Here is a 16954-nt window from a genome sequence, read left to right as displayed (position 1 = left end):
GACAGAGAAAGATATTAATACACATAAGGAGATGTTTTACAGAGCAGATGCTCAAAAAAAAAATACAGAGGTATAACTCAAGATATTATAGATTTGGCTCCAGATTACCTCATTAAAATAAGTATAGAGATAAAGCAAGACACATGGTTTTTTTTTGCTTTTACAGTACATATAAAAGTTGTATTTACAGGCTACTGTAGTCCATTACGTGTGCAATAGCATTATGTCTAAAAGAACTAATTATAAACCTTAATTTAAAAATAATTTTCTTACTAAAAAATGCTAACCATCCTCTGAGCCTTCATTGAGTCCTACTAAAAACATAAAAAAGTCACTCATCACAGAAGATCATTGTAACAAATACACAATAATAAAAACATTTGAAATATTGTGATAGTCACCAAAATGTGAAACCAAGACTCAAAGGGAACACGTGCTATTGGAAAAATGGAGCCAATGGACTTGCTTGATGCAGAATTGCCGCAAACCTTCAATAAGAAGATAAGAAACCCTATCACTGTGAATTGCAACAGAGTGATATATGCCTGTAATAGAAAAATGAATGCAGGAGAATAATGTGTGGGTAAGAAAGTGGATAAATCATATGGGGAAGATCTCTATTATCTGAGTGTTCATTACTTGAGAACTTGCAGGCAACAAACTGTGAAGGGACGCTGAGATCACGGTAACATGAAAAATATCCACCAATGACACAGCTATTTCAAAATCTGTGCCGACTTAAATTCTTCCTTGCTTAGCATCCATTTCACTCATTAGGCCATAGTCTTAGTTGGTTCCCCTCTCTTACCGCCCTTTGGGTGCCCACTGGTGAATAGCAAATCCTACAAACAACATAAGACTTCACAAACTAGATGAAAAGATGTTAGAGGTCTGTTCAAGTCACAAAGAAAGAGGGATCTAGCAGAGCTAGACAAATGTACACCTGAATGAGAGGAAACCCAGAAGGATGGTGCTTTAACATTTTCAAAAGGTAGTCATTTAGCTATCAAAGGGCTGTGTGAAATACTCAAGAAATGAAGGAGCCCGCCAGTACTTTTGCATAATGATGGGCTCTTTTTGATAAAAGTGCTGAGTTCAAACAAGAAGTGATGATACTATACTTTGTTACCACAAATTTTGTCAGAAATACTATGTTACAAACACACACACACACACACACACACACACACACACACCCCACATGGTTCTTGCTTTTTGTAAGAATCAGTATATACTACAATTATGACCCAAGTCAAGGGTCTGCAGACTGTAGCTCGAGAACCAAATCTGACCCATCACCTGAGTTTGTAAATAAATACTAGAGCATAGCAATGCTCCTTCATTTGCTTATTGTCCATGGCTGCTTATATACTACAGCTGAAGCCTTGAGTAGCTACAGCAGAGATCCCATCATTCACAAAGCCAAAAATACTTACTATCTGGCCCTTTACAGACAAACTTTCCTGACTTGTGATCTAAGTTGTTTTTCTTTTTTTTTAAAATAAACTTTTCCTTATTTTTTTTTATAAAATATTTTTCTAATAAAAAAATTTCCCTCCCTTCTTTCCAACAGCATTTTGATTTCTAAGTTGATTTATTCTAGGTGATGCTTACCCCCACTTCTCCTCCCTGAATTATCCCTAGCTGATGAGGCCACTCTATAATTCAGACAAAACGTGGTTATTCATAGAAATAAATCATTGCTGGTTCCTAATTTAAGAATGCTAGGAACCAGACTGACAGTGTTTCAATCGCAGTACTATTCTTCCTACCTGTGAGCGTGGGCAAACTTTCTATCCTCTGGGTCTCAGTTTCCTCTTCTGTCAAATGAGTTTAATAGCATTAACTTTGCACAGTTAGGGACTAAAACAAGATAATGAAGGTCAGGCTCTTATCCCATCACTGGAGCACAGTGTACACATACAGTGGTAGCTTTTGTGATTTCTATGTGTCTAATTTCTCTTTAGTTTGAAAAGGCAGTTTACACAGCTTAGATTCTGAGCTCTGAGTTCCTCCAGGCATTCTCTGAGTTGCTTGTTCTAAGGCCCTCCTCTAGCACTCTGGTTTATAAAGTCCTACAAGGAGTAGAAGCAAGTTCTTTACCAAACCAACCAGTCTGCTCTGCTAGAAAGAGCAAGGCATGAGTGAAGAATTTACTATCACTTTTAAAGGTGTTTCCTTTAGTCAGCTGATGTCATAAATAGCAGCAGCAGCCGGGGGGAAACTTTTCACAACAGTCCAACTCCAGCCGAGGGAGAGAGCCCAATACAGCTTGCATATAAATACTCCCAGATGCTCTGACTTCAAGAGGGGGTATTTTGTCATCAGGAGAAGTGGACAAACACGACAGCTGCAGAGCAGTGATGGTAACGAGGGTGGTAATCAGCAGGCCAGGGGAGAGCAAGATGACTTTCTGAGTAGATCATGGGGGAGGAACAATACTGGCTTTATTCCTCCAGACCTCATCCTAGTGTACTCGCAGGAACAATCCTTGTTATGTTCCCCTGGTGGGCAGCTTCTAAGTCAGCATCCCACAATCCCACCTCTTTATATTCCTGCCTCTATGTAACTCCCTGCCCCCGAGTATGTACTGGAGGTAGTGACTTGCTTCTAACCAATGGGAAAAAAACGATGGGATATCACTTCTGCGATTAGGCTACAAATGTGTCTAGCAGACTCTCTCTACTGCCCTCTCGGCTTGTTCATTTTCACGAAATAAGCTGCCATACAGAGAAACCCACCTGTCAAGGAACTAAGGCCCAACAACACTCCAGAAACTGGAGTTCAATTTTGTCAGTCCTGTTGGCAACCGTGAACAGTAGATTCTTCACCAATTGAACTTTCAAATGAAAGCCCACCCTGGCCTGACATTTTGATTCTAGCTGTGAGAGACCCTCAAACAAGGACCCAATTAAGGTATGCCCAGATTCCTGACCCACATGAGGTGCAGGATAATACACATGGGTTATTTGAAGATACTTCATTTTAGGGTAGTTTGTTATGCAGCAGTACAGATTTCTTTCTTAAAGTTAAAAAGTACACAAATGTACATTTCTGCTGAGAGTTGGTGATGAGTTAGATTGTCACTTAGTTGGTTTTCTCTTAGTTTGAATTCTTCAAAAACTGTGTAGATAGGTTAATCTGCCTGAAGAACACTTCAGATATTACCCTTCCTCTATTTAAACACCTTGATTGACTTTTATTCATTGAAGGAAAGAAGGACTACTTTTGCAAGTGTCATTCAAAGCTCCCCTGGATATCTACTTTCTGCCAGCTGCTAGAAGAATCTTCCTAAAACACCAATTACTATTAAAAGAAAAGAAAACTCAAACAACTCAATCAAAATATGGGTAGAAGATCTACATTGGCATTTCTCCAAAGAAGACATACAGATGGTCAACAATCACATGAAAAGATGCTCAACATCACTAGTTATTAGAGAAAAGAATCAAAACTACAATGAGGTACCACCTCACACTGGTCTGAATGGCCATCATCAAAAGTCTACAAACAATAAATGCCGGAGAGGGTGTGGAGAAAAAGGGAATCCTCTTGCACTGTTGGTGGGAATGTAAACCGATACAGCCACTAGGGAGAACATCATGAAGGTTCCTTAAAAACTAAAAATAGAACTACCATATGACCAAGCAATCCTACTCCTGGGCATATACAAAGAGAAAATCATAATTCAAAAAGATACATGCACCCCAATGTTCATTACAGCACTATTTACAATAGCTAGGACATTAAAGCAACCAAAATGGCCATCAATAAAGGAATGAATAAGAAAGATGTAGTACATATATACAATGGAATATTCAGTTCAGTTCAGTTCAGTCACTCAGTCGTGTCCGACTCTTTGCGACCCCATGAATCGCAGCACGCCAGGCCTCCCTGTCCATCACCGACTCCCGGGGTTCACTCAGACTCACGTCCATCGAGTCTGTGATGCCATCCAGCCATCTCATCCTCTTGTCATCCCCTTCTCCTCCTGCCCCCAATCCCTCCCAGCATCAGAGTCTTTTCCAACGAGTCAACTCTTCGCATGAGGTGGCCAAAGTACTGGAGTTTCAGCTTTAGCATCATTCCTTCCAAAGAACACTCAGGACTGATCTCCTTCAGAATGGACTGGTTGGATCTCTTTGCAGTCCAAGGGACTCTCAAGAGTCTTCTCCAATACCACAGTTCAAAAGCATCAATTCTTCGGCACTCAGCCTTCTTCACAGTCCAACTCTCACATCCATACATGACTACTGGAAAAACCATAGCCTTGACTAGATGGACCTTAGTCGGCAAAGTAATGCCTCTGCTTTTGAATATGCTATCTAGGTTGGTCATAACTTTTCTTCCAAGGACTGTGCATCTTTTAATTTCATGGCTGCAATCACCATCTGCAATGATTTTGGAGCCCAGAAAAAGTAAAGTCTGACACTGTTTCCACTGTTTCTCCACCTATTTCCCATGAAATGATGGGACCAGATGCCATGATTTTCGTTTTCTGAATGTTGAGCTTTAAGCCAACTTTTTTACTCCTCTTTCACTTTCATTAAGAGGCTTTTTAGCTCCTCTTCACTTTCTGCCATAAGGGTGGTGTCATCTGCATATCTGAGGTTATTGATATTTCTCCCAGCAATCTTGATTCCAGCTTGTGTTTCTTCCAGCCCAGTGTTTCTCATGATGTACTCTGCATATAAGGTAAATAAGCAGGGTGACAATATACAGCCTTGATGAAATCCTTTTCCTATTTGGAACCCATCTGTTGTTCCATGTCCAGTTCTAACTGTTGCTTCCTGGCCTGCATACAGATTTCTCAAGAGGCAGGTCAGGTGGTCTGGTATTCCCATCTCTTTCAGAATTTTCCACAGTTTATTGTGATCCACACAGTCAAAGGCTTTGGCATAGTCAATAAAGCAGAAATACATGTTTCTCTGGAACTCTCTTGGTTTTTGCATGATCCAGCAGATGTTGGCAGTTTGATCTCTGGTTCCTCTGCCTTTTCTAAAACCAGCTTGAACATCTAGAAGTTCATGGTTCACATATTGCTGAAGCTTAGCTTGGAGAATTCTGAGCAGTACTTTACTAGCATGTGAGATGAGTGCAATTGTGCGGTAGTTTGAGCGTTCTTTGGCATTGCCTTTCTTTGGGATTGGAATGAAAACTGACCTTTTCCAGTCCTGTGGCCACTGCTGAGTGTTCCAAATTTGCTGGCATATTGAGTGCAGCACTTTCATAGCATCATCTTTCAGGATTTGAAATAGCTCAACTGGAATTCCATCACCTCCACTAGCTTTGTTCGTAGTGATGCTTTCTTTCTTTCTTTCTTTTTTTTTTTTTACTTTTATTTATTTATTTATTTATTTAAATGTAAAAATCTTTAATTCTTACAGGCGTTCCCAAACATGAACCCCCCTCCCACCTCCCTCCCCATAACATCTCTCTGGGTCATGCCCATGCACCAGCCCCGAGCATGCTGTATCCTGCGTCAGACATGGACTGGCAATTCAATTCTTACATGATAGTCTACATGTTAGAATGCCATTCTCCCAAATCATCCCACCCTCTCCCTCTCCCTTTGAGTCCAAAAGTCCGTTATACACATCTGTGACTTTTTTCCTGTCTTGCATACAGGGTCGTCATTGCCATCTTTCTAAATTCCATATATATGTGTTAGTATACTGTATTGGTGTTTTTCTTTCTGGCTTACTTCACTCTGTATAATTGGCTCCAGGTTCATCCATCTCATCAGAACTGATTCAAATGAATTCTTTTTAACGGCTGAGTAATACTCCATTGTGTATATGTACCACAGCTTTCTTATCCATTCATCTGCTGATGGACATCTAGGTTGTTTCCATGTCCTGGCTATTATAAACAGTGCTGCGATGAACATTGGAGTACATGTGTCTCTTTCGATTCTGGTTTTCTCGGTGTGTATGCCCAGCAGTGGGATTGCTGGGTCATACAGTAGTTCTATTTGCAATTTTTTAAGGAATCTCCACACTGTTCTCCATAGTGGCTGTACGTAGTGATGCTTTCTAAGGCCCACTTGACTTCACATTCCAAGATGTCTGGCTCTAGATGAGTGATCACACCATCGTGATTATTTGGGTTGTGAAGATCCTTTTGTACAGTTCTTCTGTGTATTCTTGCCATCTCTTCTTAATATCTTCTGCTTCTGTTAGGTCCAGACCATTTCTGTCCTTTATCAAGCCCATCTTTGCATGAAATGTCCCCTTGATATCTCTAATTTTCTTGAAGAGATCTCTAGTCTTTCCCATTCTGTTGTTTTCCTCTATTTCTTTGCAGTGATTGCTAAAAAGGCTTTCTTATCTCTTCTTGCTATTCTTTGGAACTCTGCATTCAGATGCTTATATCTTTCCTTTTCTCCTTGGCTTTTCACTTCTCTTCTTTTCACAGCTATTTGTAAGGCTTCCCCAGACAGCCATTTTGCTTTTTTTGCATTTCTTTTCCACAGGGATGGTCTTGATCCCTATCTCCTGTACAATGTCACTCATTCTATAGTTCATCAGGCACTCTATCTATCAGATCTAGGCCCTTAAATCTATTTCTCACTTCCACTGTATAATCATAAGGGATTTGATTTAAGTCATACCTGAATGGAAGATTACTCAGCCATTAAAAGGAACAAAACTGGGTCATCTTTAGAGATGTGGATGGACCTAGAGACTGTCATACAGAGTGAAGCAGGTTAAAGAAAAAGAAATATTGTATATTAACGCATATATGTGAAAGCTAGAAAAATGGTATAGATGATCTTATTTGCAAAACAGAAATAGAGACAGATATGGAGGACAAAGGTATGGACACCAAGGGAGGAATGGGGGGAATAGGATGAATTGGGAGACTGGGACTGACACATATGAGGACTGACAGGATGGATTATCCTATGTAGCCAACTTATGCACTGTGCCATCTCCTGTCCCTTCTTTTCCTCCATCCATCTTTAAGGCACATGCTTTCTCTTAACCTCCATTGTCTTTCTCCTCTCTGGAAAATTTATACTTACAAGATTCAGCTAGATGATCAGTGTAATCAAGAGGAAAAACAAAGAACCCCAAACATACTCATTTCTTTAGATCTGCATAGATGAACTTTAGAAGGATCCAGAAGAAATTAGTGACACTGGTTGTGCTGGAGGGCAGGTGGTGGGGTGGGTATTCAGTAGGCTTAAGGGGTAGAGGTTGGGAGAGAAAATTTTCACTGTATATCCTCTGGTATCTTTGTAATTTTCTAGCATGTGAGCACATTGACTTAATCAAGCACCAAAGAAAACAGCTACAATGAAGGAAAGAAAGTTAATTTCTTGACTCATCCTTATTAAGAAGCCTTATTTCCCCACACTGAGTTAATCGTGGGATGACTTGCTTACTTATCTGTCAACCCCTCTAGTATCTGAGATTGTAGGTTCATTCCTCATTCACTCCTTATCCCCAACCCCCACTGTCTAGGGTAGTGTCTGCTACTTCACGAGTCCTTGAAATATCTGAGGAATAAAAGAGCTGCACTTCCTCACCACTCCCTGGGCAGATACTAACTGCCTCCCTGTGAGCTCTGGACTTTACTGCCTCTGGACTGTACCCTACTGATTCCTTTGTCTATGTTTTCTTTCCCCTCATCATTTCATTTTTGATTTCTCCTTATCTTTCAAGACCCACCTCAGATTTCACCATGGGAAGTCATCCCCTTCCCTGACGCCCAGCTCTACAACTGGACTGAGGAGTTCTACAACTTTTCCATGTATGTCCAGGGTTGGCAAACTACACCTCCCAAGCCAAATCTGTCCAAGCCTGGTTCTGTGAGTGAAGATCCCATTCTTCTACCTATTGCCTCTGAGTGTCTTCCTTAACAAAGGCAGAGTTGAGACTCTAAAGCCCTGCAGGGCCAGAAAGTAAAAAATCTTTGGCCCTTTATAGGAAGAGCTTGTTGATCTCTGATTTATACCTTAATTATACCTATTGAGTATTCTGCTCATTAAAACTCAAATTTGTACTCAAACTCTGTGTTGGATCCAGCCAAACTCATCACCCTGGCAAAAGGCTGCCCCCTGCTTCCTGGAGCCTGCCAAGGACCATCCCACTGCAGACTTTCCCTACCTCTAGGGCTTCTGGAGTCCTTTCCTGTCTCAGGTTGGAATGTGCTCTCCCTACCTCCATGGAACTCAGCTCACCCCAGATCACTTTCCTAACACTTTCCGAGTCACACTCAGGTCCTCTGCTCAGAGAGGCCTTCCAGGACCACTTCATTGGGGAGGACCGATGCTGATCTTACCGCAACACTGGGCGTTTTTACAAGGCAATTCTGTAAACTGAACTTAATTTTATTTATTGCTTGAATTTTTCCTCTCTCCTACCAGACCATGAGGTCCTTGAGGGTAGGCTCATATCTACCTAGTTTACTACAGTATTTGCAGGGTCTAGGGTAGCAGCTGCCACACACTGGTAAGGATTGTAGTAAATACTATTTACTGACTGACTAAACAGATGAATAAATGAATACATTTTCATCTCCATAAAAGTGACTACCTGAGAGTCTAATAGGCACTCAAAATTATTTGTTGAACGAATGAATAATGTAAGAGAGGATATTTAGTCATGATAATACTGATAGATGAAAGTAACTCATTGCATGGTTCACTCAGCCTTTTAATATCAGCTCATGGAAAAGAATAGCTTTCTTCAGCTCCATTTAAATTATTCAGGATAAAGGAAAGAAAGTATACTCTCGAGGGACACACTAGAATATCCTCTGATCGTGCGTGTGTATGTGTATGCATACCCGCCTGTGTGTGTGACTGAAAGATAGATACACATCAGCCTGTAGGTCTCTCAGTCAAGCTGCTGTCCATAGGCTGGGGGAACAGGAGAAAAGAAAGGACACCACAAACATGCTGCCAGTGGACTGCAAAATCTGTTTTTCCTCAAAACCAGCAGTTCAGAAGTTGGAATACTCATTCAATATGGTTTTTAAAGCAACGCTGTTTTGGACCATAAAACTGATGCATGCATTGCAAAAGAATTTAAAAGCTAAACAAAATGTAAACAGGAAAATAAAAATTACCCTTAATCTCGCCATCATGGTTGCCTATTTTTTTCTTGTGTATTTGTGTTTTAAGTTCCTTTCCCCCCTCTCTCCTTTCTGTCTCTCTCTCACACAGAAACACAGACACACAGACACACAAACACACACACACACACACACGGGATCTATTTAGCATTCTATGTGCTCTGTACACCTCAATAAAAAATAAAACAAATGTGTTTTGACAAAATTTTAAAGAACTGTATATTATTACAGTTAATTTACCCTAATCCCTTTCATTAGTTGTTTTTATTTACTGCTATCAATCTATAACTAATACATAATTCTATAATGAACAAATTTGCTAACTGTGCATTTTCCTTGAGAAGCTTTATAAAAGCAATATTACTGGCTAAAGGAGTATACTGTGGATCGGCACAGCCATATTAATTGTGCGGGAATGATAAAAGTCCATAGTCTTAATCCCATTCATATTTATTTTACCACACCCTCACCAAAGAATTTCACCAAAATTATTACATTGTTAAACACATAATACTTTTATATTTCATTAGAAAACATTAATTAAAATGCTTACCAATTAAATCTCTTTTTCTATAAATTTATTTTACCTGTTTACAGGTCTTTTGAAGCTTAAATATTCAATTACACTTAAAGAATTATTGATATTATCTATATGCTTGATTATACTTCCAATCAGAAGAAATATTTCAAGTGTAGTATACGGGAATCATTTGCTATAAACAATCAAATTTATATAGGCAGGAGTACTACTATAACAATAAAAATTTGTGATTTAACAGTTCACTTACCCTCCACTGATTCACTGATCCATTTTAACTCTTTGGAGTATGGAACACCTGCATAGAAACAAAAGAATGGATTTGGGAAGCCGAAATTAGGATTAAGGACCAGGTTCTCAGGCAACAATCCTCAAGGTCTGGCGCAAGTACAAAATACAACAAAGTTATCTGGTGGGGCTGTGCCTAGCCCATACGTGCAAATCAGATGATCCTGTTGTCAAGGTCGGGGATCTTAACAAGAATTGTAACAAGGAATGTTAATAAGAATCTTGCAATTTAGGAATGGCTATAGACTTTCTTCTTTCCCTGACTCTGCTGTGCGTTATCCATAGTCTAGTGAGCCTGTACATACATTCTGAGCAAGACAGCTCTTATTCAAACAAAATCTTGCAAGTGGGACTTGCCACAAGACATGTTTCTCTTTATTCTATATGACCTATTGACTATACTCAGAGAAGAAGCATGTGTCTTAGAAATATGCTGCTGCTGCTGCTGCTAAGTCGCTTCAGTCATGTCCAACTCTGTGTGACCCTATAGACAGCAGCCCACCAGGCTCCTCTGTCCCTGGGATTCTCCAGGCAAGAATACTGGAGTGGGTTGCCATTTCCTTCTCCAATGCACGCACGCATGCTAAGTCGCTTCAGTTGTGTTCGAATCTGTGCAACCCCATGGACAGCAGCCCACCAGGCTCCTTTGTCCAACGGAGTTCAACAGACGAGAATACTGGAGTGGGTTGCCATTTCCTTCTCTGTTAGAAATATAAGTATAGTAAATACAATACTCAAAGGATGATCCTTAATGTAAGAACCTAGGAGGATGATATGGACTCCTCTCCTGCTCAGGAGTAAGGCTAGTCTTTGACCTAGGGGTGAAACCCCACTGGTCTGGGGGTAAAAGTGGGATGTAATAGGTGTAATAGGTGAGCAGAACTCATAAAGTAAGGTAGAGACAAACCTTGGAAGAGGAGAGAAAGGTTGGTCTTAGAACACAGGAGATAAAGTCCTAGAGAAATTCTGTAATATATCCAGAGGGAAAGCATCTTTCTGAGCAATATTCTTCAATATTACTGCTCATGACTCCTAAAATGCTTTTGAAAAATTATTTATCCTTCATCTATGTTATTATCATAATTATTTTTATTTGCATTTAATTGGTCAAAACAACAGATATATGCCTTATAAATTTTGGTAAATAATTACAAAACACAAGAAATAAAATTTTAATGGAAGTGTGTATCTTAAATGAGTTTGGGTTTTTCTTTCCTATTAACTCCAGAATATGCCTTATTGTCCAAGTGAGAGAATTCAGCATCAATTTCACTCCTTCTGCCCGAGCCAACCCCCCGCCCCCAACCTTTTAATCACAATTGTAAGGACTGAAAACCTTTGTTCACATAAGTAGATGGACGTGGAAAGAGTTTTGTTACAGCAACATCACTCAAGTCTTTAAACTCTTCCAAGTCGTTTGTCAAAAATTATATGGTGATCTATCATCAAAAATTATTTTTAATGATCAACTGACAACTCCATCAGATCCTTCTTCAATTTTGTTGAAAGCAAAGAACTGAGAAGGATTTGTAACCCAATCACTAGAATCACTCATTTTCTCAACACTAACAGCTAAAGTTTGAATCACTCCTTTGTCTGAAGTCCTGGATTTTTTGCCCTGGGGGAATGCACCACAGTAAGATTCAAATGGGCAAGAGGTGGGCCTCCCTTTGATAAAAGGGGAAAAAGGCAGCCATGAGAAGGGAAGTGGGAGGCAACCAGCTGAGGCCCGTGGTACCAATCCAGATGCAACCTTCTCCTTGGGTTGTGGTGTCCTGGAGCAGGCCACTCCAGGAGTCCACATTGTGAGGCTCTGGCAGGAGAACTTGCATGCCACATGCACGTTCTCAGAGCACTTTTAGAAGACTCTAGAGAGGAACTGACAATGTGGAAATTTCTTTAAAACCATTCATGCAAAGTTGCCCTTAAAAATCTGCATGTCAAGTATCAGAGAAATAGCAGATTCAGGCAAAAATCATCAATGTAGGCTAGAACTGGTGAGGAATAGGACAGTTACTAAACATGAAGATGAAAGACAAAGTATCACTAAATACGACATACTTATAGAGCACAGAAAGTTGTGAACTGTACGTGGACAAACAGGGGGTCCCTACAGAGAGGATCACTGAGAAAAACATAGAATCATTTCTGATAGTTCTACCTGAAAAGTGTATCTTGAATTGCATCTTGGGGAAATGTTTAGAGAAACTCAAATGGAGGGATGTTCTACAAAATAATCGGCCTATACTCTTCAAAAATGTCCAGACAAATGCAGTATGTGACTACAATTGGATACAGACCTGTAAACCCATTAGTGGGAAAATGGGTGAAATGCAAAAGAAGTCTGTAGATTAGAAGGCATCACCATTTCATGGCTGTACTATGATGATATGGGGAAAGGCTCTTATTTTTAGTGAAGAGACTTTGGAGTATTAAGGTGTAATGTGTATTAACTCAGCAGTGTAACTTTTTATGGCTCTGAAAAAATATAAGTACGTATATTGAAGGAGTGGTAAAACTGTGAGGAACCTGAGTGAAGAATATTCAGGAACTCACTGTACTGTTATAGAAGCTTTTCTGAAAGTATGAAATAATTTTAAAATAAATCATTAAAACATCTTATTCTCCTGGGTAGCTGCAAAGCTCTAGTTTAAAGATCACCAGATTTTTTTTTTTTAGAAACTTCATGGACAAAAATAAAGCCTTCAGGAGTTCAAAGCCAGTGTGAACACAGAAAAGAATTAATTACATGTAAGAAGGTCCTCATTGTGTAGTAGGAATAAAATCACACAGAGATAAGTGAGTGAGTCTCAAAGAAGGGAGAGTAGAGAAGTTCCCTTGTACATAGGTAATGAGTATTTTTTTGATTCTCCTTTTATTTTCCTTTTCCCCCCCAAATTACTACTATGTTTACATAATGAGGGAAATTCGTATATTTAGAGGTCTCAAAACTACATCCTGGAAATGACCAAACCGACCTAGAGACATACTTGTTTAGGGTTTTACTTATGACAATGGCTAAAAACACAAACAAATATTTCCCTACCTGATTTTTTAGAACTCAGAGTTGGTGTGTTTTTAGTATAAGTAGAAAGCTCTCTGGAGTCCATGTCTGGCCCTGAAGTCATGGTGCTGCTCAGGGTATAGGGATGGAATGTGCCTTTTTCTCTCCAGCTCACTGGAGGAGGGTGGATGAATGTCATGATTACTTTTGCGCAGGCCTTAGAAAAGAGCCAACAAATAATTTTTTGAAACAGGACTTAGTGGTTCAAGAGGATTACTGTGAAATGTTCTGCTCTTCATGTAGTTCTCAGAAACCAGAATAAAACTGAACCAAAACTGGAGACATTTTCATCTGGAGCACATTGGTCTATAATAATAGGACTTTAACTACTTGACTTTCGTAAGTAAAATAATTCTGGAGAAGTAACTTTTTCATACAATTGTGTGTGTGTGTGTGTGTGTGTGTGTGTGTGCATGTGTGTGCAGGCACAGTCTGTCCTGTTTGACTCTTTGAGACCCCATGGACTGTAGCCCATCAGGCTCCTCTGCCCATGGGATTTTCCAGGCAAGGATAGTGGAGTGAGTTATCACTTCCTTCTCCAAGGTAATGAGTTTAAAGTTTATGCAAAGAGAAGGCAGCTGAAGAAAGGTTGAAAAATTCTGCCACAGACATTAGCAGGATTCCCTCAAACCTGAAACAGGCATAAGATAGAAACTAAGCATAGGTCATGCCCTCTGATGTCCATCTCTAGTATCTTTCATTGATTAAAATGATGACAAATCTTGTTCAGTGTAGCCAACAGAATAACCTGCATTCTGGTCAGGACTGGATTTTCCTCTATGTGTTCAACTATGATATGATCTGATCTCACACGGGCTCTTTCATGCTGTGATGTACATTTCTTTACTTTTGGTCCTTACTATGAAATATCTGCCTCTAATATTTTATCAATTGATTTCTGCTACTAGCTTTGCTTCCTTCTCATTGACTTTGCAAACAATGGCTATCGCCACGCCATATTGTAGTTCTAACTACAATCTCTGTTTCTGTCTAGATTCTCAACCTAAATATTTTCTCCACTGCAATTACTTGGAATTGTTACTATTTAAATAAGAGCAGGCAAGTTGCCCTTATCTCACCACTTGATTGGTAATAGGCCTCTTGGGTCCTCTACTAGACAGGATTTTGAAAGTTTCTCTGGGCCCAGTGGGAGAGCACGCCATGACTGATTAATGATGTCTGCTATGGCCTTGGGGAGAAATACAATGATATGTTGGTATGTGAGGGTAGGCAGCCTCTGTGGGAATCCCCATTGATCTCTCTCTTGGTATTCTTCTCTTTGAGAGTGGGTGGGACCTAGTGACTTGCTTGGAACCAATAGAATACAGCAAAAGTGATGGAATGTCATGTCTGTGTTTAGGTTATAGAAGACTGTGACCTCCATCTTGCTGGAAGATGCTCTCTTACTGGGCTTGATGAAGCAAGCTAGCTGCCTTGGTGGAATGGCTCATGTAACAAGGAACTGAGGGGGTGCTCCAGAGAACAGCCAGCAGATAAGTGAAGGTCTCAGTCCAACAGTCCTTAAGGACTGGAGGCCTGCCTTCAGACGAGACCCCAGCTGTGGCAAAGACACCTTGATTGGCAGCCACGTCAAATACTCTGAAGTAGAGGATCCAGTTGAACATGCTGGATTCCTAACCCACAGAAACTGTATGATAATAAATGTGTGTTCTTCCAAGCTGGTAAGTTTCAGGGTAGTTTTTTACATAGCAATAGATAACTAATATACCATGTACATCCTATCCCTCATTTAATCATTTCATAAACATTACTGAGGAACAGAAAGATGACAGGGGCGGTGCCACACACTTAACAAACAGTAAGAAAGAAAGAAAGTGAAAGTGAAGTCACTCAGTCGTGTCCGACTCTTTGTGACCCCGTGGACTGTAGCCCACCAGGCTCCTCCTTCCATGGGATTCTCCAGGCAAGAATACTGGAGTGGGTTGCCATTTCCTTCTCCAGGGGATCTTCTTGACCCAGGGATCAAACAGGTCTCCTGCATTGCAGGCAGACGCTTTAACCTCTGAGCCATGAGGGAAGCCCATTAAAATGTGAAAGTTTAAAGTGAAGTCGTTTAGTTGTGTCCGACTCTTTGGGACCCCATGGACTGTAGCCTACCAGGCTCCTCAATCCATGAAATTTCCCAGGCAAGAGTACTGGAGTGGGTTGCCATTTCCTTCTCCAGGCGATTTTCCCAACCCAGGGATCGAACCTGGGTCTCCTGCTCTTCAGGCAGAAGCTTTATCATCTGAGCCACCAGGGAAGCAAACAGTAAGAAACTGTAGCTAAATTTAAGGGACAAAGTAAAAATATTATAAGATCAACTGCAAGAACTCAAGACATAGCTATCAGAGTGGTGAGGCAAACTGTTCTAGAGAACCCAGCCAACTCTGAATTTAACTATATTTGTCAGCCAATTCAACGAAGTTCACAACAATCTTTATTTCTCTTATCCTGCACTTCAGTATGATCCCTTGTTTTTCTATCTTCTTCACCAGAACAGAGGCTTTATAAGAACAGACGCCCTTTCACTGGAAAAGAGTGTAACCAGCACAGTGCCTGGCATATACAAGGCTCCCATGACTATTTATTGAATAAATGAATGTCTATGTTTCCTTGACTGTCAATAACTCACAAAATACTGCCGTACATCTGAGAAAAATAAGTACTGAAATGGTTATAATAAAGATTTTCTTTACCCTGTAAAGGGAGCAAGTCTTAGTATCTGGCCAATTCACTCATTTAAGGCATCTAATTCCCTGATAATGTCAGTTAAAATGGACCTTACTATAATAAGTACCATAAATTATTCATGGCTAATAACACAGTGCTCAAGGTCAAGTGCAATCTGATGGAAAATCTCTTCACTGAGGAAAAATCAGTTGCTGGTTGTTATCACAACTTTCATAGCCTCTGTTTACAGAGCTTCTCACCTTCTGGTATGTTTGTTCAACAGGGACCACAGCCACTAAGTTCACTGTATGGAAAATAAGGCAATTTTGTTTATCTGACTGCCTGCTTCTCTGCTGCTAGGAATTTCCTTATTCTTGTAAAGGATACTATTTTTGTGTTTGAACTATTATAAAGAGAGCAGGAAATCAGTCATGGTATGGCAGAGGCAGAATAAGTGAAAGATAGATTATCTGTTAAAAAGAAACACAGAAAGCAAGTATTTCTAAACTTCTGAGATGAGCCCTGAACTTGCTTCACCTATAAAATCTAGAACCTACACTGAAGGGATAAGTTTAGCATTAGCTTGGCTGTAAAATGGCCAAAGAGTGTGTCCTCTTTATTCGCTGAGAATAAGAAATGGCAGTTAGGTTTCTCCTGTTGCTCTGTGTTGAGAAGGATTTTGAGGCCCAGTGAAGGAGCCCTATGATTGATTAATGACGGCACAGAGTCTAGAACAGATGTGTTAGTAAGTTTATTTACAAGTCTTAGATTTCTCTAATTAATGCAATTTCAGGGTAAATTGTGACTCAGTGAAATCCAATTATGATTTCTTTTTTTAAAAAAAATTGCAATAGCATGACCAGACATCTTTCTAAATTCAAGAAAAAAAAATTATCCTCTTTTACCTTAGATTTAAACTTATCTTCAACAGGTTATTTTAGTTTAAGGAAGGATTTCAGGCTCTGAAATGTTACCAGGTTTCCCATGAGGGAAAAACAAGCCCACAAAAAATGAATCATTTTTCAAAGGTGACAGAATCCCCTGATGCCTCTGGCTTATGTGTTTGCATTTCACCGGAAAGCAATAACTACATGTCCACTGGTGATTTGCTTTAATCTTAAGATAAATAAAACCTGTTGGAGCAGAAACTGGGAACAGGGTGGTCAGAGGGTAAACAGCATTGCGAATACTTTGTTCTCACATTGCACATGATTTCCTTGGGGCATCTAGCCCTTCACCAACCTACATTAGTATACCAAGCCTTTAGAAAACACTCATGAGACAAAATAGGCTGAAAAGCCTTTACA

The 16954-nt window shown here is 39.9% G+C and overlaps 1 non-coding gene across 1 annotated transcript; it reads right to left on the bottom strand.

Moving 5' to 3' along the window:
* Nucleotides 1-15165: 15165 nt before the first annotated feature.
* On the bottom strand, nt 15166-15237 carry TRNAF-GAA (transfer RNA phenylalanine (anticodon GAA)). Its single transcript has one exon. It is a non-coding gene; the product is annotated as a tRNA-Phe (tRNA).
* Between the last annotated feature and the right edge of the window lie 1717 nt (nt 15238-16954).

The sequence above is a fragment of the Ovis aries genome, chromosome 19 (assembly GCF_016772045.2).
Source record: "Ovis aries strain OAR_USU_Benz2616 breed Rambouillet chromosome 19, ARS-UI_Ramb_v3.0, whole genome shotgun sequence".
NCBI classification, from domain to species: domain Eukaryota; kingdom Metazoa; phylum Chordata; class Mammalia; order Artiodactyla; family Bovidae; genus Ovis; species Ovis aries.
This window is presented reverse-complemented; position numbering and strand designations above follow the sequence as displayed.